A 25,402-nucleotide genomic window follows, 5' to 3' on the forward strand; every position below is an offset into this window, starting at 1 on the left:
ACCGCGTAGAATTTTACCCAAAAAATAAAATTGAAATTTTATGACAGATATTTTCAGCATTGAAAAATATCTCAAATAAACATGTAATTTTGCTGTGAGCGGCCTCAGCTCTCCTAAGACATGACATAACTTTACCGGGAGTGGGTACGTCTCCAGCTCATTTCCATGGAGATGTGACTAAAGTCAGCAGAATTTGAGATTTAAACAGGTATGGTCCTCATCCAAATCCATTCTTTGATTACCCACTGCAGAAATAGCATTTTCTGTGTCGAGCTGGTCATTAGAAAAATGTTCTGTACTGATGGCAACAGTATAGTCCAAAATGTTACGCAGTGTGCCTTTAAGGTCATGCCACAGCATCTCAATTGGGTTTAGGTCAAGACTTTGACTGGGCCATTATGATAAAAAAAAGACACTGTTTACTCATTCTTGTGATTTTAAAGGGACTATACAGTTTAAAAATGTTAAAATTGAGTATTTTCCTCCCTCTACATGTTCCAGCCATGTTATAATGGGCAAAATGAGCCCAGACCTGTTCACCACAACTGCCTCTAAAATCCTGCGCTGTCACTCAAAAGGTTGTTATTTGGGGTCCGAATTGCCGTCAGGCACAAGCTTAAAGGAATAGGCCACCGTTTTTACATTCTGAGATATGCTCTTACCTCACTTTAGCCGAGTTAATATATCCCCGTCTGGTCTTTGTCCGTGCGCTCTGTCACGGACAAAGACCAGACGGGGATATATTAACTCGGCTAAAGTGAGGTAAGAGCATATCTCAGAATGTAAAAACGGTGGCCTATTCCTTTAAAATAGAACCTGCAGTTACACATAAGACCTGAGGGGGCAGTAGTGAGTATAAAACAACCAACTTGCATCTTGTCCCTTTAAGAAAGATCAGACCACATTTTATGAGCAATTTAGGCAGAAATGTAAGAAATTCCAAACGGTGTATCCACTGTTTCCTCCCACTGTACCTATAATCAAGCAATTTTAGTTCATTTTTCCAATGTGGCAAAAGCGATTAAACACCAACACCAATTTTTTTCATGTCACATCGGGTATTTGCTTGTCCAACAGCAAACCCCGTGATATGGACGCTAAGACTAAAAGCTTTGCATGTGACTTTGGTGCTGTCTCTGTAACAGTATGAGCGAAGGAGAAAAAGTTATAATGAGACCAAAATGTTGCGCTGTCCTGTCATTATTTTTGAGTCAGGACCTTCCGTTGCCAGCACCCCGCGGCGAGATCCGAGCCCAGTGCCAGAACGCGGCGATGACAGACGAGCGGACAGAGCGTGCCTGATTTGTGTCCCCTGAAGAAAGCCACACGCCACGCACCGCCCCGCCGTAAACACTGGTACGATGTCATCCCAATGCGCCCCGCCCCATCGATCACTGTGTTATGTTCAGACCAGCGGCTGCGACCTCCGGTTAAAAGAAGACTCAATAGAGGGAAATGCAGGTGCAGTAAATTTACAAATCATCTTGTTGAATTCAAAGGTAAGCAGTTGGTAGAATTTCATACAGGCAAAGATCGCTGTATATTTTCAGGTTATTTGTGCAACTCTGTAGATGGAAGCTTGATTAAAACAGCCCTGGGTAAAATGGAAAAAGTAATCTCTCATCAAATGAACAGAAATGTGAATAGACAGTTTCTGAATTTTGTTTAGACTTCTTCTTCACATGTTGCAGGTAGGACTTCAATCCTTTTTATATTGACATTAAGATGTGGAAACAAGAGCATAATTTACTTTAGTTCTTTTTTCTTCAAAGGAATAGGCCACCGTTTTTCCATGCTGTGATATGTTCTTAACTGAGCTTGATACGTACCTGTCTGGTCTGTGTGCGTGCCCGTGGAAGAGCGTGGCAGCTTCCAACTTCACCCCGTTTGGAGCTATAGGAATATACTGGGAGAGGCCAAATGCTTACAACATCTTTGATCTTTTTGCGTGACTGAAGGCACACAGTTCTTCCATACTGAGATATGTTCTTACCTGAGCTTAAACGAGTTCATACGTACCTGTCTGGTCTTTGTGCGTGCCCGTGGAAGAGCGTGGCAGCTTCACCTCCATTTGGAGCTATAGGAATGCATTGGGAGAGGCCAAATTCGAACAACATCTTTGGTCGTTGTGCATGACTGAGCACACGCACAGGTACGAATCAACTCGTCTAAGCTCAGGTAAGAACTTATCTCAGTATGTAAAAACGGTGGCCTGTTCCTTTAAGTTGTCATCTCTACTTGGTTATTTTAGAGCAGACCCTGACATGCCTTCTTTTAATGTTATTTAAAAACAGTGGGAAGGAGACTTGTCATCCGCTCCACCAATTCCAAATTCTGCATGACCATGAGTAAATTTGTAAAAGTTTGTATTATAATAGACAGTACTTCATGCTCACTGTAATTCAAATGTAAACTTATTTCATTTCTTGTTCAGTATTATGCGATTTGTTCACTGAACAGATATTTTCATTTTTTTTTAAGATCTTCAATGAGCTCTTAACTTTACAATCAGACGGCATCTCTATATTTTACTTGCGAAGGTCACCCTACTATGCAAACATTTTCTATAGAGCTTTTGCCTTTCATTTACGAGCAGCTTCCTGGCTTTTACAGCATGAAAAGCCTTGTTGCTCCCACTGTGTAGTTTCCTATAATCATGCACACACACACATGCCCCACGCAGAGTCCATGAACAGGGAGCAGTTCAGAAACACATTGCATGATAAACTGTTTACAATTTGGAGATGCTCGTTAGACGGAGATTGTGTCAGCGCGTGATTAATTATGCCAGACTGTAAGACTTCTGTTTGTGTCAACTTGATGTATATGCTGTTTTTTATCCTAATGAACAGAGGAATTGGAGTGTTTGCATCAACAATTATGGCTCCTCTCAAAGCTGGCTCGGTTAAACGCAGATCATTTTGACAAAGGTCTACCATTACAGCATCTCTAAATGATGAAAATTTAACTGTTTATGGGATTTTAATAGGCTGCTTGTTTGTGTACACAATATGTTTGAGTTGCCGATTTACAGTGTGGGGAAAAAGCGGAAAAAGCTTCAGAATATAATTATTTTTGAGTCAACAATAAACATCTTAGCCTCTTGCCCCCCCGCCTGAACCGAGTGCATATTTTCCAGTTTGGTGTTGCCCAAATCTAAAAGCTTCTCAACTGGAGAGCAGCAGTGTAACGCTTCATTTGAAAGCTAAGGCCTATAAAAGCGATTGTAGCTTTGTCGTCACATTGTTGCTGTGTTTTTGTTACATTTTTAATTTTTTTTTGTTGCTTTTTCATTGCTTTTTTTGTAGCTTTTTTCATATTTTCATCATGTTTTTGTTGCTTTTTTCGTTGCTTTTTTGTCGTGTTTTTGTCACTTTTTGGCTGCATTTTCATCCTCGTTTTCGTTGCTATTTTGGTCCCTTTTTCAGCTTTTAGGTTTGACAATACATCGAAAAAACAGGCCAATCTCCACTGTCCGGCTCAACCCTGGTGCTTCGGCTCAATCCTATGGCAGTATTGCCGTCAATAGGAGGTGGGAAAAAATGAATCACAATTTCTTTTCTCATATCGATCCATTTCTTCTTTTTTTTTTCTTTTTTTCATAATCAAATTTTGATTATTCGTCCAGCCTTGATAGGAGGGTAAGATAAGAGATAAGGTAGGACTTTATTGATCTCACAATGGTGAAATGCACTTGTTACATCAGCTCCAATCAAAGAAGGATTATGTGCAAACAAGTAATAGTGAATAGAGGTATCTTACAATGAATATAGCCGACAACAATCGACGACAGAAAACTCAAGGTGCTGCTCCAAGTAACATTTCTAAAAAACAAATATTAAATTGCTTGAATGATTTATTCTTTTGCTGTGGTTTGAGACAAGCTGTGATTGGCTAATATGCATATCCATCTGCAGCGAATATCCCTGCAAAAGTCTGTCCTCTTCCCGAATCATTCAAACCGGAGCCTTTCTAGATTGCTGTTGCCAATTAAATAAACCAGTTTTTAAGCAAGGATGTTTAACCATGTCAGATATTTGAACGGCAAATTCGTGTGTGTACAGTATTTCCTCCAAGATATTTCAATGTCAGAAATGAAGGATGAGAAATGCGCTTCTGATGATTTAATATTTAAGAATTACAATCCTTGATCTTCAAGCTCGACGGCATTTTCCGAACTCATCCGCGACAAGTGTTCGATATTTCTTGACTCTCCAGACGGAAAATCATTTATAAGAAGAAATCGTTGATAAAAATAGAGATAATTTCAAATGTAGTATAGATGATTTGCCCTTTCAAATCATGGTTGAATAACAGCTTTGCTTGACATCATCTGGGTTTGTGTGTCTGATAATTTCATGTGAGGATAAAAAAAAGTGTGAACCTGTCTGTACTCTTCTATGGCATCCCTTTAAAGACACAACAGCGCAGACAAATCAAAGACAAAACACAAAAACATTTTTAATGAGCGCCGTCTGTTACCAAAGGCGGGTAATGTCACTTATAAGCGAAGTCAAGCCGAATAAAAAAATGAAGTCAAATCACACAGGTTGTCCAATTACAAGTGGACAAGATTTAGATGATGCTCAAGTAAAAGTAAAAGTGTTCATGTGAATCTTTTGTCAGTTTCAGATTTGCTCAACTAGAAGTGAAAAGCGTATGTGTAAAGATACCCCCAAAGTCTGAACAGGACCGACTGCCAGCGCTTCTCAGTTTTGTCATTGGAGCCAATGAATGCAGTCCCTGTGATGCTTATGTCAATACGAGGTCATTCAAATGTGCCACTACCAACGCTGCCCAGTCCCCGGGGTCAGGGACAGAGATTAGCTGCATCTACTCCGGTATGCCCTGCCTTTGCAGCTGCAAGGAGTCTTGCTTTCAGTGCATGTTACACATTCGTATAACACCCTTGACCAGAGGCATTGATACCTACCTAATTCGGCAACTGTAGCCTCGCCATAAACCTTTACAACTTCCTGTTTAGAGCAGAACTGGAATCATATCTATAAAGCAGTTAATTGTAGATTTGTTTGTCACCTCTGCAAAGGAAAAAGTATGAAAACTTGAGTAGATGACACAATGACTCCGAGTTTTCTCTGTAATGTAAATAGATGTTTGTTATTTAAAATTCAAATGAGTATTGGGGCACATTCTGATGCATCCCACTCATCTGTTTGGCTGTGAGTTGTATTGACAAGAAGAGAAATGAGGGTGTGACTGCGGACGGGGAGCATCATTTAACAAGGCCCCAGGCGCAGTCCTCTGCTCTTCCAGTAACATGCTCCTCTCTCCTGCAACTCGGGCTGCTCGCTGTTTCATTATGATGAGGCTATGGGCTAAAAAGAGTAGCCAAGCATATCAAATATCCTGAAAGCACATACTAAATAAATCATTTTATTCATTCCATTAGTGGTGGTTGCTCTTCCCTTGTAAACCATCTCATGGCCCGTACTGGCAAAACAACAAAAAAAGCAGCAGTGCCTGAGTCTTGCGTGTCGAGAAAAAGAAACAACACGCAGAGTTTCGCTTGAGCAAATTGCGGCTGTTCCGTGCATTTAGGGGTTTTATGCTTTCCTGGGCACGCTCTTCCAACGGTCCGTACATGTTGCCTTTGCGTCTCCCTAATTTGTCACGCTCCTTGAGTTCTGCTGATGCCAAATTGGAGAAGAATGGCTAAAAATTATCAATGCCCTAAACGTAAAAACTGGCAGTGTATGCCGGTGTATGCTGCGGCTTGTAGTCATCCTAATCTGTTTTAGTCTGTGCAAAAATGAGGATGGTGCCTTTTGATTGGAAGAGCTTGGTCACTCAAAAACAAAAGTTCACTGTTGACGAGCGACACACACTTCCAACTGTTTTAGATTTAGTTTACAGCACTAAAACGGCAACAAAATGGACATCAAGGAAACAAAAAAAAACAGATAAATAATTGTGCTTTATTTGTACAACGAAATAGTCTTCAGGTGTTAGTCCTGAGCCACCACGACTGAGCCGTGCAACCTGACCCACATGTTATTGGAGGACGGGGAAACCGTAGCACCCTGAGGAAACCTGGCTAGCTGCCTTCAGTCTCATCTGATCCTCTGAAACGGTGCAGCACCTCCTCCTCCTGGGTTTGTCCCTGTTTCAAAGCGTGGTGTCCTGCACTGGTCAACACCACCTCCTCCTGCGCAGCTCCCTGTCCTTCGCAACAGTCTTTCACCATCTTCTGGGAAGATCCTAGCAGTTGATCTGTATTATTCTCCAGTGAACGTCCAGTAGCCAGAACAGTAGAAGACATGTGTGACTTAGCTGTGTCTTTCCCGGATACCTCCTCCTTTGTCCCTTCTTGTTTCCTGTAGCTCCTCTTGTGACATCTCCAGAAGAAATGTGAAGAAATGTGTAGGTCTCAAATGGGTTTAGCTGATAAGCGAGCTGTTTACCTTTAAAAAGCTGCACTCTTCAGGACCATTATGGACTCTCTGCAGTAAAAAAAAATCCACCGAACCCCACAAAAACACGGCAAAGACATGCAAAAGTATTCAGTAAAACAACACAGAAACCACAAATGCAGTTCGCAGAAAAAGGCACACATAAAAAAAACAGCTGTACCAAGAGAGAGGGAGGTTGCTGCTCAATATTCACAATAAACTGTAGTGGAGATTTTTCTCAAATGTCGTTTTCAAATGGGTTATGGATGTTCGATCTTTGTCTTGCTCTTGCAGGCAAAATAAAGACTGGAAACACAAGTTCAAGGTCTGTATAAATACTTTTGACTGATTGACTTTGGAGCAATGCACTTAACAGTTGGTCGCCGTAAAGTGAAGGTAAGGTCATGCGTCTAGTTAAGTTAGTTTGTGGCGGTCAGTGCGGGAAGGACTTCAGATGTACTTGTGTTTTTTTCTGTCAGTGGGACGCTGCACATCGGAGGTCCAGGGGTGAACAGAGGTGGCACCCTGTTTAGCCGAAGGATCACCCCGCGCAGATGTTTTAGGTGACATGCCAAGTCCTGCAAGCAGATGGTACTCTGTGTTTGTTGGCCCCAAATACAGACACCAGAGTCTTCAGCCGCCTGCTCCTACAGAGATTCAGAGCAGCAGACAGGCGCAGCAGCAGCACAGGGACTTAAACAGGGCAAGTGTTGTGCTATAAACACAAATATGAAGTCACATCATTCTGAACATGCATTAAATCACATGTAAGTCGCACAGTTGCACGGGTTTTTGGACAGGATCAGGTTTTATGGATTTTCAAAATTGAAAATCGTCAAGAGTTCTCGGCCCCTGCCCTCCATTTCGTTACATTATATCGCAAAATATGAACCCAACCTTCTGTGCAATTCAGGAAGACCGCTCAGTTATGAAATCATTGTCAGCAAACACAACAATCATACCGCAGAGAAAGAAGCAGCCTTTGTGCGTCAAGCATGTTTTGTTCTGCGCAAATTGTGGAGTTGTTTTGTTGTGACACTGATTCTTTCATGCCTGGGAGGAGAGGCGCCGCTGCGGGTCAACTGCACAGTGTTCGGGTCATGTAAGGCAATCTCGTCTTTTGACTATTCAAATTTTAATTAGATTTGAATAGCAAGGCCATTTTGAGATAAATATTCATTACACACAACGAGATCAATTCTGTCACATTATTGGAGCTGTCTCGACAATGGAGATCAAGGTTGTCAGCACGAAAACCGCCTTTATCCTTTGCTTTGATTACAGTGCGCAATCTCAATGAATGCAATTGTTCGCCCCTTTTAAGTGATCCTCTGTAGTGCTGGAATATAATGTAGTGAGCTGAAAACATGTAATTAAGCTCTGTTAAAAGGTACTTCTCAACTTGAAAATTGACAGTCTTTCGTGCCGCATTCACCTTGAGAACCCAGATGGAGGTGCTGGATAATTGGCCTATGAGAAGAACCTGCTGGGTTCAAAAACAAAGCTTTTAGTCGTAGCCATCACATTGTTTTTGCAGTATGTAAAAAAAAGAAAGCAACTCGGGTTAAGCAGGTTTTGCACCACAATTAAAGGAAATATAGTTTTTGAGGCATACATGTTATAAGTCCCGCCCCTTCAAAAAAAACACCTGAAGTGTTATGAGTAATCTATCTATTTCATTCAATCTATGTATATTTCCTTTACATATACTGAAGATGAATGATGAGATGCTGAGGGTGTTTCAGGACAATAGGACCAGCTCAGTCTCCTACTCCTTACAGCCTTTTCTGTGCGTACACATTTCTTTTTGAAGTAGAGTGCTTTGTGTTTTACATTATTGGATTCAAATACTTTGCATACTACATGTACCCGAATGTAACTGTTGGTAAGTCTCATAAAATGTTTTATTTGTTTTAACATCCTAAACATTATTTTTTTTCCTTTTGTTTGTCCTGAGATGCAGTGACAGAAAAATCAGCTTCAATGTCACAAACTGTGAAATGTTTAGTTTTGGCCCAAACTCATTTCTAGCTCTTACAATCCCTCTTTCCCATCCAAATTGTTTAAGCAAATGAATTATATGCACGTTTCACACCCGTGCAGAGCTTTGAGAGGTGACAAAGTGAAGCAGGGGGGACCAGCCCTAATTACACTAATTTTGATTCTACTTTTTCTTCCATCGCTTAAAGGGGCTAGATAGAAGTTGGCCATTTTGTACTCACTACTGCCACCTCAGGTCATACGTGTAACTGCACCTTCTGGCGGCACGGTAGCGCAGCGGTTAGTGCTCTCGCTTCACAGCTAGAAGGTCCGGGTTCGATTCCCACCTGGACGGGCCTTTCTGTGTGGAGTTTGCATGTTCTCCCCGTGTCTGCGTAGGTTTCCTCCGGGTACTCCGGTTTCCCCTACCACTAAAAACATGCACAATAGGCCAGGATGAATGATGTGTGTGAGTGAATGTATGGTGGTGGTCAGAGTGTCCGTTGTAGTCGCGAAAGCGCCTCTGACAGTCTCCCCCAGGGGAAACTGAAGCTACAAACGTAGTTTACCACCACCGAGTGTGGAGTGAATGTACAATTGTCTCATGTAAAGCGCTTTGTGACTATATGTCTGTGAAAGGCGCTATATAAATAAAGATCTTCTTCTTCTTCTTCTTCTTCTTCTTCTTCTTCTTCTTCTTCTTCTTCTTCTTCTTCTTCTTCTTCTTCTTCTTCTTCTTCTTCTTCTTCTTCTATATTAAGCTTGTGCATGACGGCAATTCGGACCCAAAGTAACACGTTTCTGAGTGACAGTACAGGATTTCAGAGGCAGTTGTGGTGAACAGGTCTGAGCTCATTCTACACAGTAGGACATTGTTGGAACATGTAGGAGGAGGAAACAAAGGAAATCGGTGTGTCTTATAGAAGCTTCTCCTGCTGACCAGGCTGCTGTAAGTGATTGATCCAGTGCACTGTGTAATGTCGCATACGCGGACAAATGCCTAAGATCCAATCTTTTAATAACCTGCCTCAAAAACGTTGTTTCCAAAAACATAAGAACAGCCCAAACACGCAGCTCAAATCAAACGCATTGCGCTGTTTTTTTTGTTTTGTTTTTTTTAGTTTGAAGCACTACAATTTTGTTTTCTATTTGGTTTTGTATTGAGTCCAGGGGCATATTTTATTATGAAGCAGCTTTGAAAGAACTATATATTTTATTCTAGATACTGCCTGATAGATACTGCCTAATAATGAACATTTAGGCTATTTTATTCCAAAACCAACTCATTATTTTTCATGTTGTACTTGGACTGTGAACCAAACCGTGAGATAGCTGAACCATAACAACCCTAATTAATTGTGCATAGATTTGAAAGGAGCAACAAACAACTTTGATGAAAAGTTTGCTATATGGTCAGAGGGGAATGGACTCCCAGGCCTGGGGCAGTCGGGGACAAAGTGCTTTCAGCCATTATGGAGTTAAGTGTTATGACCTGCAGCCAGGAGAACTCAAATTTGCACAATCCCCTGCAACAACTTAACTTAATTTGTAAATGTGTTTTTTATTGTTTCCAATGTTTCTTTTTTTATTTCCCCCTCCTTGCGTTGCCTCAATAATTTAACGTGACTTAATTTAGTTGTGAGTTTTCTGTAAAGCACATTGAGTGGCTGCTTCTTGTATGAAACGTGCAGATGTGTTTGTATTCAGAAATTATGTGTTCAAAGGGCCTATGTGCTTGATCAAAGGTGTGGGCTATATATTTATATGTGGAGGGTGTATGTTGTGTATGAAAGACACAGGAACGACTGAGAAAGGAAACAATGGGCCGGTATATGGAAATATTGCATAGCGACAACAAACAGTCAATCAGAGCAGCTCCTCCCCTGAGTATTGCCATATTGTGCACAGATTTTTTTTTTCTCTTCCTTTCCTTTTTGCTTTTATGCAGGTGTTGAATAGGCCGGGCGAGCGCAGGTATTTGTCTAGAGCGCGCCAGGGCCAAGGGATTAGAGAGAGGCAAGCACTGTGTTGCCATGGTTTCCAGTTCAGCTCTGCCTCCACTGACACTGAGGATAGTTGTTCTTTGTTGGCCTTGGGTATCACACCAATCGTAAGTGGGAGAGGATAAACAAAAAGATCCTTTGTACAGGGACGAGAGGCAGGTTGTGAGTCACTATATACAGTATATCTGCATCTTATTGCAAGAAATAGCTTTTGTTTAAAAACTCTCAATGTGTGACCAGAACATTTGGACCCTTTCTTTATTATAACATGCCATCTGCGCGCAACACTTACAGGAATACTGAACATTCTGCACTGTGATACAAGGGCAAAATTCCATTCACCACAGCATTTTATATGCTACAAACTGAAGTAAGATTTTGCCAGTGGCTACATTAACAACTCCTTCACTTCTCATGGAGGATCACTTCTCAAACTGTTTATAAGTCTTGAATCGAATGAGTGTGGATAAAAAAGAATGGATTGAAAAAAGACACATTCTTGGTCTCTGTAGTCAAAGTCTCTGATCTCAATGTTACAGTAGGTTTGGATGGGGATTTCTTATTACTGATGTTCACACATTTTTGATAGATTTGGAAACACCTGTGGAATTGACGAGAGACCAGTTGCAACCTTTGAGTCATTTTGTGATCAAAGACAGTTCCTTTAGGTGCCCAAAGGGGTCATTCTCTGGAAAGCCGCACCCACAGGATTGTTTCTGCTGATCCCAAGCCTGGTTAAAAGTAGACCTTCCATTGTTGAGCATTCAGTCTAGATTCCAAAATCATACAATATGCAAACCACCACATGCTGTGAGTCAAAATAAACTGCTGTGGTGACCTAGGAAGCATCTAAAGGGAGAAACATGTGAGCTACTCCGGTGGCCACACCTACGCGATAGGGCATAAGTAAGCAGCGTGTGGGAGTAAATATGCAGTATGCTTTAATCTATTGAATATAAATGGATTTCCGTATTTCATAATGTGACCTATTCTACTTTAATCTTAATGAATAGCAAAATTGCCCATGGTAAATCAATAGCAAACATCAGCTGAATGTTATGAATTGAAAAAGGAACCCTCATATTTCATGCTTCACTTATTGTCCATCAAGGTTTCAAAAAATACCTGGCATTTCTGGAGCATGCCAAATTTCTCCCTTTCTTCTATCACACATGCTCATATGAGATAAGAGCAGGTGCTCTGTCATTCAGCCACCAAACCAGTGTGAAATCTCCGGCTTGAGGAGTTTGACATACATCCTTCAAATTCAGAGATGAGAGCCCCTTTTAGTAAACAACAGGAAAGCTTTTTGTTGACATCAGAGCAGGCATTTATACTGTATATCAAAGAGAGAATATGTGCTGTGTTGGTCAGTCCTTTGAAGGCGCATTGAGTTGCCTTGTGTACAAAATGCGCGGTATAAATAAAGTTGCCTTGCCTTGCCTTGCCTTGCCTTGCCTTGCCTTGCCTTGCCTTGCCTTGCCTTGCCTTGCCTTGCCTTGCCTTGCCTTGCCTTGCCTTGCCTTGCCTTGCCTTGCCTTGCCTTGCCTTGATGGACTTAAAATAACCAGGAATAATCTAGATTTAATCAATTAAAAAGGTGATTTGAATAAAGGGGCTAGATGAAAGTTTGCCATTTTATACTCACTACTGCCATCTCAGGTCATATGTGTAACTGCACCTTCTATATTAAGCTTGTGCATGACGACACTTCGGACCCGAATTAACACCTTTTTTGGGTGACAGTGCATGATTTTAGAGGCAGTTGTGGTGAACAGGTCTGGGCTCATTCTACACATTAGGACATGGCTGGAACATGTAGGAGGAAAATACATTATTTTAACATTTAAACTCTGTTTAGTCCCTTTAAGGCTCAACAGGTCTTGTATGCATGAACTGGATTAGTCGGGTTAGTCCAGGCTCTGCATGCATAAGGAGGTCTGCTGATACTGCAGATGTAAAAGCACTCGAATATGCATGTGGCAGCGTCATGGGGAAAAAGGAAAAAAACACCAAAACGCACTGACTCTAACCTGTCCTTATAGGATGAGTGTAATCCAAAAAAGCAGTAGCTTCAGATTCTCACTCTTGTTTTTACTACAATTTATCCCTTATTTGTACCAGAGACAGTATGTGCACTTTTTTCAAGCCCCTTAAAGCATGACGCTATCGGCCATTATAGCGTCATGTTGAGCAGGGTCAGTCAGTCTTCCTTGGTCTTGAAATCTTGTATTTAATTTTTATTTAACAAAATCAATTGGGATTAAAAATCACTTTTTTTTTGTTTTAGTTATCCTGTTTACTGTAGTCGTTTCTTCTTCTACTGCTCCAATCTCTACTTCATTTTAATTTTAAAGCTCATAATCCATCAGTGGTCCCGTTCTGAGCTGCTCTTCACTGTGCACTGTGCTCTACCATGCCATTCCCACTGCTGCGCACAGAGGAAGCTCCAGGCGAAATCCTGGTCCCTGTGTCTCAGCCATTACTGTCCATGAACATTATTTCAAAATGTACAACTTAAATTATCAATGCTGAAATACCCAAAATAATGTTTTTAAGCTGCAATCATGTGTTTAAAGCTTAATTTTTTTCCCCCACAGTCAAATCCCTATGAAGAATACTATACAAAGAATTGAATGATGTTTTCATTAGTCATATTAACGTTGGAGAACATGCTGCCGAATTAGGGATGTTGAATTAGCGAGATTAGCGGTAGATGATAAGATGTAACAACACGGCATTAGTTACATGGAGAATTATGCGTGATTAATTGCCCTCTATGTTGGGTGCAGTCAGCAGAACAGAGCAGACCTATTTCCAAACCTGAGGAGGCAAGGATAAAACATGTGGCTGCTTGGGATGAGCATAGTATATATAATCATGAACACATTTGGAGAGGTCACTTTTTCTTTTTCTTTTTTTTACATTTTCTTCATGTGCAATTGTCCAGGCGGAGCAAAGTCACAAGCTGCCAAAGACCAGATGGTGTTCCTTTTTTAAAGTTGATCTCATGTCTTGTGCAATTTGTGCGGCCACATTGTTGTCACACAGTATCGCATCGCCATCGAGTGACATTTGGTAAAATTATTTATTTAGTACAGACACTTATAAGGTTCACATAGAATAGTCTGTGCAAGCTAAAATGAAGCATAAAAAAGAGCATTGTTCTGTTTTAGAAAAAGGCTTATCAATTATTTTATTGCTGCAATAGAGGCACTGATGGTCATCAAAATAACGTACAATGTTTGGCCACCTGATTTCAAAGCAAAGCCGCAACATCTCCATGGAGACGAGCCGGTGCAGCCTAGATTTTTTATCTATAAAGGTAAAATGTTACATATGGCTTTAAACATATTCATGATTACGGCCATTTATTAACAAAAACTTTACTCAATCACCATATAATGAATGCCAATGTGTAGTTATTAATTGGCATTCATTTCTGAACATAATAGAACTTGAAGTTCAACAGATTACACCACTCATAGATGTTACTTTTACACATTTATTCATTTCCCTCAACTGTCATTTATACCTGAATTTGAGAATCATGTAAGCTTTCAAAGATACAGTCTTTATAATCGATTTATTATACAATCTTCACCAGCACACTATTTTGAAAAAATCTGCACGGCTAAATTAAATTTGGGTGAGATAGCACTTGCAAATGCCTTCCTTTCGCCTCTTCCTGTTAGCTTTTGAGTTGTCTGTGCGTTCCCCAGAGCATTTCCTGCAGTGCATCCTAGAGACAAGCCAAAGGCCCGTGGATCCTCCTGGGAGCGCTGTCTCAGTACGGGGCTGCCTCTCTCAAGCAAAAACACACACACACACACCAATGAACAATCGTGAATTCAGATTTTTACTCTTTCCACGAGCATGATTAACCCCGGGCTCCTTACAACTGTGACGTGTCCTACATTCCCTTCGTTAATGCAGAAACTTCTTTTGCATTTTTATCGCCGTCTTAAATTTTCTGGCTGCTTAGGCTGCATTTGATGCATGAGTAAAGTTGGCTTATTTGCTAGCAAGTCTCGCAATGGGTCATCACACTTGCAGGGAGCCATGCTGAACTCATTACAGTTGAGGGGAGGCGGCCGCAGTCAGCCGGGGTGAAGGTAAAACTGAAATCTTGTCAGGGTTTTAAATGTGCTGTGTGGCAGATATTGGGGATTTCCGAGAAAAGCGCGGGGGGGAAAAAAGGCAACATGACAACTGACAAGGAAATTGTAGGGATTGTAAGAGAATCGAATGTCAGAGCGAGAGCAACACTGGTTCACAATAGACTGGAAATAAATACACCTCCAAGTTTACAGGGGGATTTGCTTTTTGCTGTTTTTTCAACATACAGTAACGTGAATTCAACCTGGAACGACTCAGGCAAAAGCAGCAATTTGAACGGTTTATTGGCAAATATAATTGTGGCAATCAGAGTAGAAATCGATAAATGGATGGGTAGGTTAGGTTTAGGGATGTCTTGCGGAGGTGATATGGGAGACCGGTGAAGGATGTAGCAGGGTGAATAGGTGGTGAAGGGGTGGAGGTGGGTCGCAGCACATCTGGGAAGCAAACAAGCCTTGAACGCTGGAGGCTTAAACGCAGGACCGAGGGCGATGATTGGCTGCAAGAAAGGTGTGGCTCTGCACTGATAGGCTGAGGTGGAGGTGTGATTATTGGTTGGAGGTAGGTGACTCAGAAATGATTCTTCCGGAGGTTGAATTTCATATAATATCTATAACATAACACATTGGTGGCGGGGTAGACTGACAAAATCAAGGCTGCCAATCTGCGCCATCGACTATCACCAACCACTAACTTAAGCACCGTTCAATCATTAAAGGAATAGGGCACCGTTTTTACATACTGAGATACGTTCTTACCTTAGCTTCAACGAGTTGATGCGTAACTGTCTGGTCTTTGTACATGCGCTCAGTCATGCAAATGTTGTTAGCATTAGCCTCTCAGAGCGAAGGTATAGCTCCAAACTGGGGTGAGGATCGAAGCTACCAAGCTGTTCCACGTTTTCCCTATTTAAATACAGTTACGGGAAAAGTTACACGATCCAAGTCTAGTTACACAAAATTAAACACGTCGACTTTCTAAGCGTTAATCTGCTTAGAAAGTCGACGTGTTTAAATTTGTGGCACAAGGGGCACTATATTGTGAGGCGTAATAACACCTGGAGTACTTTGATGATATTACTGCGCAGACATCGTTTTGTGTGACTATACTTGGATCGTGTAACTTTTCACCGAACTGTGTTTAAATAGGAGAAACGTGGAACAGCTTGGTAGCTTCTAACTTTACCCCAGTATACCTTTGCTGGGAGGGGCTAAATGCTAACAATATTTGCCCGACTGAGCGCACGCACAAAGACCAGACAGGTACGCATCAACTCGTCTAAGCTACAGTAAAAACATATCTTAGTATGGAAAAATTGTGGCCTGTTTCTTTAAGAAATAAACATCCCACATGTTTATCTCACTTGACTTGGTAAGTCAAATTTACTCGAATGGTCTGAATTTGTGTATTTGAACCAATCAATATAATATATTATATACACTTTCACTCATTTTTTTTTTTCAATTTTATTTTTGTAGCGACTATAGAAGTGACCCCCACTTGGATTTTCTGTTGCCATGCTGTGACACCACCCCAAACGTTATATTACACTAAAATATGATAGTTAAAGTGGCCAGTTAGGTCACATTTGTCCTGTACCTCAACATGTATGATTTTGATCAGAAGGGCAGTTTAAGCAGTTACTTCATAGAAACACCAGTATTTCCAGTAGATCATAGCCCTGTCTTAGCGCTGTCCAGAACAGTGTGTTTCTTTTCCGAGACTTCACTTAATCCTTTGAACAGTGACTGGACTCTCGCGGGAATCGTGAGTTCGCACCATTCCCAAAACCCATCTGGCGCTTTTCAAAGACCTGTGACTTGACTGATCTCCGACCGGCGTGAACCCCTGATGTGACGGCGCTGGAAATGTGGATATGTTTCTATGTTTCTATGTTTCTATGAACTGGGGTCATGCCAAGTGACGTTTCCCACGACTGCCCCCCCTGAAGCTTGATTCTGGAAATAACTAGCGCTATATTTTGTGTGGAGGAGGCTTTGACTGACCATCTGTGAGCAATGATACTCTTTTTTTTTTTTTTTTTTATCACTCTTTGTTATCGTAGACTTAGAAGAGCTTTAAAATGTTGACTGCTTCGATCACCACTGCAGGGGAGGCGGCACCTTGGGGCATAGTCTTTTCAGGTAGCATGCTTTTTACTTTATGACTCTGGCTTGTATCATAAAGCTGCACAATGAAAAACACATGGTGCACTCTCTATCTCAAAGTCTGCGTTAGAGTTTATATTTCTTATCAAAAGCGTAAATGTTATAGAATCGAACTACTCAGTTGCTGAAAGTTGCACTGTCCATTGAGCTTCTAAAATACAATACTACAGTTTGGGAACTTGGCTGAGGCAGTGGGGATGAACAACCAATTAAACTTTGAAAGATAACCTCTAAATGTCCAATTATTTGTGCCCGAGGATCAATAAAGTTCTTTCCATTGAATCGACTTTTCTTACTTAACTTTTAGGATCTCCAAAGTGGACCATCCCACATTCATCAAGCGCAACAGTGCTTTGTGATAGTATTTGTATTCATAAAATAATGCATGGATTAACACAATATATTAAGGCTAAAATGTCCAAAAGCTTCTCATTGTCATTTCATCTAAAGAAATACAATTATTTCAAAAACATATCCTAGAATTATGTCAATACTCTTTCTTTCGAATCCCTGAATCGATCAAAATTAATCAAAGCTAAACTCAATCAGTCAGACGATGGGGGCTGAGAATCTGCTCGGTGCGGTGGCTATTATGTGCTGATACAATTATTTCACAGCAGGGAGATCAATTAAAGGAAGGAGTTCTTAATCTTCTTCTGCACGTGCTGCTGAGCCTGCAGCGAGCGCATTTGTATTCAGGGTGGGTCGTGCAAGTTTAGATGTTGCTCCTGCTGCCAAAGAAAGTTGAGGACGTTTTATGCTGGCCAGACAACCATCTTATTTAGTGTATCTTGGGGTGTAATTTCTGCAGGACGTTGGTGCGCCAAGTAAACAAACCGAAAGAAAAAAACTGGATAAGTAACGACGACAGGAGAATTACTGCATTAAGGCCTTACACAATGGCTTTCATAGCGAGCTTCATCCGATTGCTTCCTCCGATATGCAGCAGATGACAGTAAGTGGCAGTGGCAGCTCCTCCGAGCGCCCTCCCCAGCGTTTCATGTTGTGATGATACGTTCTGCACAGAATCATTGAAGTTCAAAAGTTAATGTCCGCATTAAGATGCTCTGGCAACACCCAGCGCTGCGTGGCCTAAAGTGAAGTGTCATAAGAGCAGTAATTTCCCCACGGGCCAAAGGAAAACACAGACAGAATTAACCTGAAATTAGTCGCATTGTTTAACTTGATTTACTCATCATTAACAAAAAATGATCCTCGGTGGAGCAGTACAAGCTAATATGTGTCTCAAAGTACTGTACATTTTGCCAATAAAAGTTACCTCACAGTGTGGCATAAGGGAGCATTTCTTTATCAAAGATCATACATTTATAGCTTACCTTCTGGCTTAATAGCAAAATGTATTTCTTACTGGGTTTTTTTAATATAGTGAACAGTGTTGGGAGCAACGTGCTACTTAGAAACGCGTTAGAGTACTCTGATTACGTTTTCCGAGTAATGAGTAAAGTATCGCGTTTGCATCTGCAGGCAATAAAGTACTATTTTCCTTTTTCAAATCAGTAACATGTTTGTTTGGTCCTGATCTCTGTCTTTCTTCCGCCGCTGCTGTGCACTGTGTCCTCCATGGCAGAGTAGGACAATACAGTCCTGGTGGTGAAGCTGAAGTTCGCCCTCCCCTCCCAAACAACAACACATAGCTTTTGGCAACATCAGTCCTTCCAATGTCATCAACAAACTCGTAGCTGATTATGTGACTGAGGAAAGCAGTACAATTAATCTAAATCAAGTTGAGTATGGTTGTGTGTTTATTATAACCAATTCAATACGAGCGATCGCGATGTCGTCACATCCGGGGGCCATGGTAGGCATTTTATGTTTTAAACAAATGATAAGAATCCTATGATCGGCAAAAAACAATGCTCATAAACAGGGCATTGCTTCTCTTGCTCTGTAACAGATCTATCATTTTATCAAACCGAGTTAGAGACCTGGATGCATCAGCTGTTGCCTACCATTCACCAAAACATCCAGCAAAAATTGCGGAAGTAAACAATAACAGCGATCGCTCGTATGCACTTTGTAATAGGTCTGGGGAAAAAAACGATTTGATTTAAAAATCGAGTTTTTAGCTCTCTGCCCTCTGCTCAGGGAAAGAAGGTCTTGCTGCACAAATGTGCCAAGAAGAACAGAGCCCACCTCAGGATTTTTTCTTGTTATATTGCTCAATCCAAATACAGTATAAATAATTTGGATGTTTAACAATCTTTGTTGCACACTGCACAGTGACTTTTCAGTTAGAGAAAGGGTTTGCCTTTGCGGTTTTTTTTTATGTTGATGCACTTTAATTAAATACATATATATCTATATATATATAGATATATATTTTTATATATACAATATGTTTACAGTTCACAGTATTTTGGTCTAAATGGAGGGGAAAAAAATCAAATCGAATCGTATATCAAGTTTTTTTTTATGGGGGAAAAATATCGCCCCAGCTCTACTTTGTAATGCGTAAGAGCTCCTTTACGTTCTTTTTTTTGGGGCCAAACTGTTCACATATAGTGAACAGAGCACTACTGTAGCTATAAACTCTTTTTGCATCAGTAACAAGCTTGTTTTGTACTATGGTGACTTGCAATGTCCCTGTCAAATAAATGAATAAATAAAAAAATACAAAATGTAATCGAATGCTTAATGCATTACTATAATGATTCTTTATCAAGGTTTGGGCAAAACATCTTATCAAGACTATACATTGACAATTACCAAGACATTAGTTTGCTTGACAGTGAAATATTATTACCACCTCCAGAAGTAGTAAAAGCGGAGAGAGGTGGTGAAACTGATTTGAGGGATTAAAATTTACATTAGACAAAGGCCACTATAGAAGAAAATAGCCTACAGTTATTTTACCCAAAAGATGACCAATATGAGGCTTTAAAGAAGCAACAAATGTATTCAAATCCTTACACAAACGTTTAAAAGAACTCACGTAGTGCCCAGGTTGACTCCGGAACATCAGTGGTGTTTGTGGTCTGTGGATTACAGGTGATGTGGCGTGATGCGGACAGTGTAGAACGTGACCTTGACAAGAATAGTCCAGATGGCTCACCAAACCAGCGAACAAGTGAGCAGCATATGCTCCGATGGCACGCAGCCAGCAGTTTCTGAGGGGTGTTCCCACAATAAGGCCTTTAATGGTGATAGAGTACAAGAGGAAGTTACACAAACGACTCTCATATAAGTTTTTAGAGGAATACAATAGAGCGGCTACAGGTTTGTACTGATCGGGAGAGAGAGATCGAGATCAGTGGGATTTTCTGCCGGTAAATGAGGGCAATTCACTCACAAAATTGTATGTCAACAGGATCAAATATTCCGTAATTCAGACTGTATTCAGTTTGACTCATTTCGTCACGCTATTTTTGCCTCTTCTAATTGGGAACACCTTGGCCTGTTGTAAGCAAACATACATCAGTGCTGGAGGAGGCTTACGTCCCATGATTAATCTGTTTACCTGTAAAAAAACATGTGATAAAGCAGTTCAAATGTGCAGCGTCAGCACAGGCAGAGCGCATGGCAGGACAGGTGCAACAAGGGCATGGAGGGGCTCGGGCCTGGAAATAGGGCAACAGCGAGGACGGCGGCGTCTTTTAGGAGCAAGAGAAATGGAGTCTGGAATAAGGTCCTCAGCAGCGGGGCGCCAGGTGTGCAAAAATACAGTCTCAGGAAAAAGGCAGGGTCAGTGGGTGAAAGGTGAAAGGTAAGTTAAAGCAGGAAAGCGGTCATTAGGACATCTGCATCCAGGCCCAGGTCCCAATAACACACTTCAGAATGTTATGTAAGCTTTGTAAATATTCTATAAACATCTGTTTCTCCAGATGCTAATTTTGCATGGTCACAGTCAAGCATGGTTTCTACTGACAACTAATGTGCTGATTTAACTCAAGTTGTTTATGTATAACAATGTTTTGGTGTTTAAGCCCACCTGCCAGCTGTACAGTCTGAATGCTCACGGAGCCCCATGCTTTGGGTTGTCAGATCCAATGGCTTAAACCCAAAATGCGGCCCTCAGGCCAATTGTTGGTGGCCCTCCGGCTTCTTGTTGAATTGGCACACATCTCCAGAGATAGTACTGCAAGCTTAATAATTCCACACAATGAAAACATTATGATTCCAATCCTAAATTAAGTGTGGGGCACAGTTTAAACCTCTCTTAAATTTACCCGGGAGAATGCTGCCCTGCCCTGACTACCGACCGTTGGCCTTATACACTTCGATATGCGGCCCTCAATCACTGTTTTCAAATACTGAGATGTTCTTACCTGAGCTGAGACAAGTTGATGCGTAGCTGTCTGGTCTTTACGCGTGCCCTCAGTCACGTAAACAGAGCACAGACGGCGCTAGCATTTAGCCTTAGCCTCTCCTCTTCTCATCTATGGATCCAAACCGAGGTGAAGTTAGAAGCAACCAAGCGCTTCCACGTTTTCCCTATTTAAATATGGTTACATGGGCCTTCACATGATCCAAGTATACACTGCGTTCCAAATTATTATGCAAATGACATTTTTCTAAGATTTTCCAAATTGTCAACTCAAATGAGAGTCAGCATAATTTTCAAGTCTTTAACTGGTAGAGGATCATTGAAATGTGGTGAAAAAAATTCTGAATGATAACAGTGTTTTTTTCAAAAATAAATATAGTAAAAACCTCAAAATCCACTGTTCCAAATTATTATGCAACTCATCGTTTCAATACATTTTAAAGCTTGTAATTAACTGAAGATGGTCATTTGTTGAATGTGTAGCATTAGGAGGTCATATTTACTGAAATCAAAAGCTATTTCAATCAAAAAAATATTAACAGGTCAAGTTATATTTTACCATAGGAGCCCTTGTGTGATAGCAGCTTAAAAATTCTTAAATCCATTAAACTTGACAGTTTCTGTTGGATTTCTTTGCAAGATGTTAGAATAGCCTCACAGAGCTGCTGTTTGGATGAAAACTGCCTCCCACCCTCAAAGATGTTTTTTTTTGTTGAGGCTCCAAAGGTTCTCAACAGGGCTGAGGTCAGGGGAGGACGGTCCACATCATGAGATTCTCTCCTTTTATGCCCATAGCAGCCAGTGATGCAGAGGTATGCTTTACAGCAGGACATGGTGCATTGTCATGCATGAAGAGGATTTTGTTAGGGAAAGCACGGCTCTTCTTTTTGTAGCATAGAAGACAGTGGTCAGTCAGAAACTCCACATATTTTTCAAAGGTCATTTTCACAAAGACCAGACAGCTACGCATCAACTCGCCTAAGCTAAGTTAAGAACATATATGGAAAAACGGTGGCCTATTCCTTTCATCTTAGGCAAAGCAAGTTTATTTGTAGAGCACAATTCATACACAGGGCAATTCTAAGTGCTTCACAGTTGCATAAAATGACAAGAAAGCATTAAATCAGTCCATAAAACATCAACATAATAAATTAAAATACTCCCAGTTGTCATATGCAAGAGTAAATAACCGTTTTTAGCCTGGATTTGAACATTGTCAGAGTTGAAGCCTGTCTCACGTCCTCAGGAAGTTCCAGATTTTAGCTGCATGAAACTGAGACGCAGCCTCACCGCGTTTAGTCCTGACTCTGGGAACCACCAGGAGACCTGAAGTCGCGGGCCCTTAGAGATGGTTCATATAACTCTAAAATGTCATGAGATGTTGGAAAGACTTGTAGACAAGCAGAGGTGTTTTAAATTCTATTCTCTGAGCGACAGGAAACCAGTGCAGAGACCGGAGCACTGGACTAATCTTATAGACTAATCTTATTTAGTCCTTGTCATGCTATAGTGAGTATCAGTACCGATACTCTCTTTATAGATTAACAATGGGTGAGACCAGTATCAAAGTTAACCCTCCCTACTAGATCAGCTTCAGTCCAGCTACCCATTGTAAGTCGCTGACAAAGCCTCTTGATATAAGAAGTGTAATGTTGAAAGCACTTAAAGTACCCAGTTCAGATGACAGCTTAATAACCGTTTTCCACCAGGTATTGGATAAGCTGAAACAGTAATTATCCCGACAGGCCTATCTGCACGAGTTTCTCTTTAAAATTCAGCACAGGTTATTAGCCAGAGGCAGAATGACAACATATGCCCATTGCCTTGTAACTCAATCTACCTGACAAGAATTCATTTCATACTGCGTGTAAAAATCCAGCCTAGTCCACAATTGACTTTAACATATTGCCTCAAGAGCTGCGCAGCACCTCATGCCTTTGCTCCTTCCAGCAAAGAACCTGTTTCCAAGCAGGCAGTGGTTTCACTTCAAAATATTGTGAGTTTAGTAGAAATGTTGAATGCAGTAACAGGAAGGGGGGAAAGATTCATTGGCGTAAGTGTTTACATATTGATTTAGCATTTCAGTAGGTTTTCACATCTGTTGTTTATACATGCGAAAATCGTCTGGTAATAAAGGCTTATGGCTGAAATAGTTATCTACAAATTAATCGCACATTTGCTAGTTTGTTAATAAGCATTACACTTCAAATGCTAATTTTGTCTTTGTTTTATGTTTTATTCCCAATAAAAAGCAATTTACAAGCATTGGAAAACAATTGGCCATGCCCACAGCCATTATTCCTCGGCATCGTCCTGAGATAATCTTCTTGAACATGTTGAGAGTGCCTGATAATGCATGTAAGTAGTTTGTTTAATAGAAAGAGGAAGCCCGTGGCAAATGGAAATTAAGCATCACTTCTCGCTGTTTGTGGAGCACGTTGATTGATTACTGCTGCTTCCACCAGTTTCCTTTAGGCCCTTCCAGCAGCTCCCGACGAGCGAGAGCAGCAAGGGTCCTATATAATCTCCACAGCTCGGTGGTAATAGATACACGCAGGGTCTGTATGTTAAGGGGAAGAAACAGTAAAGTGGAATTGTAAAAGCATATGGTCTGGTTATATATGGCAACTGGCAAGATGAACAAAAAGGGTTTTCAGAAGCCTATTCACAATCTCCATTTTTTTTCTACAGTAAATCAATTTAACCATGTTCAAAGTGCTTAGAAAGCTTTGATAAGCACAAAATAGACCCCTGACTTAACTGACATTAACCCTAAATCATGGACGTAGAAATAGAAAAAAACAACTTGTGGATATGTATATTGTTCATGTAAGTCCTAAAGTCATATTAATGCAAAAGGGTTCATTAAAGAGTTACTAACCACCCCTTCCAGAGCCTTAGCCTCAGAGCCTAAGATTTGAAAAACTCCACAGAAAGGGGGCGTTGCCTGCAGGACTAAGGGGCACGCAGGAGGGATGAGGGGTTTGGGTCTGTGATTGACAGGCTTGAGTCTTCTGACTTCGACGCTGCACCTAAAAGAGCCGCTGTATGTTCAGCTTCTCTCTGCACCTTATCATGCATCTTTTTTTGACCCTCCTAGTACATCCAGGCCTCTGTCAAGGTAAAACGGCCTAAATTGGACTGAATTATGTGTAAACTCTGTGTAAACTATAACCACATTGACACATGCGACGCAGTACGCTAAAGTCATGCTAAAGTCAAGATTTTTGGGAGAAGAAAAGGACTTTAATCTGCTGGGTGCGCAGGTGTGAATGTGACTTATGTCTAAACAAGAAACACCCCTAATTCAAAAGCATTAATACATGTTGAATTAAAATTGCACATGACACTGCAGGCCACCTCAAGTTCAGCAGCACAGATTGAGAGTCACTGCGTTTACATACAGTCAAAAGCCTTTTCATAACCAGAATATTAGCAAAAACCCAAGCAAAAACCCAAGTAAACCTTGGCAAAATCCTGAATATGTTTCTGTTTTTACAAAACAAAATATGACCCCTGGGTTACACCATGTTTGGTCATTTAAACACAAATCGGAATATCCCCATCGAAAGGAACATTCATTTGTGTTCTGCGCATGTTCTATCTTGGTCTTTTGGTGCGCAGCCTCCCGGAAATGCCCAAGAAGCCTGTTTGCGTGCTCATACTTGTAGCTGTAGTTATACATGTTCAATAAAATTTTGAGAAGCAAACAACAGCAGCTAAACATAAGATTGTATATCTATGGGCAAAACCCAGAACTAGCTTCCTGAGACACACACGGTACAGCAGTACACACAGTGCACCTCAGCTGTTGGCTGCCACCCGCCAACAAACTAAAGAAGAAGAAGGAGAACCCCCGAACGCAGCACAGCACCTGTGCTGTTTGGATCAGGATATTCCCAATTGATGACAAAGACCATGTATACAGGAGTTTACTGTCTGTTCACACATGTACTGTAAACAGGTTTTTCCAAATGTTTCAGAAACCAGAATACTGACCTTGCCTGGAATATTGACGGCACGTAAACGTAGCCTCTGATATTCGACATCCTGATCACAAAGATGTAGTGTGTGTACAGTTTGATGAAGAAAATACTTCAGAAAAAACTCCACCAGGAAACTTGTTTGCATGTATGTTATAGTCCATGCATTTAACAGCATAGCGCTGTGCTTGGGAACCCATCTTCAGATCTGACAAGTACTATAGCCTTCCTGACACTGTGTAATACCAAGTAATTTACAGAGTCTTAAAACACATTGATGAGTGGGTCCTGAGGCTAACAGCGTTATATAAATGCACCCTTTCACGTTGTAGCTCCACTCGGCTGTTGCTTCGGTCTTTCCTTCAGTGCGCTCGTGTTTACTTGAGGTATAAAACCGCAGTATCCTTAGCTACAGTTTATTGATCCATTCTTTCTGTCCAACGTAAAACTGCAC

Source organism: Gobius niger, assembly GCF_951799975.1.
Source record: "Gobius niger genome assembly, chromosome: 10".
NCBI lineage: Eukaryota > Metazoa > Chordata > Actinopteri > Gobiiformes > Gobiidae > Gobius > Gobius niger.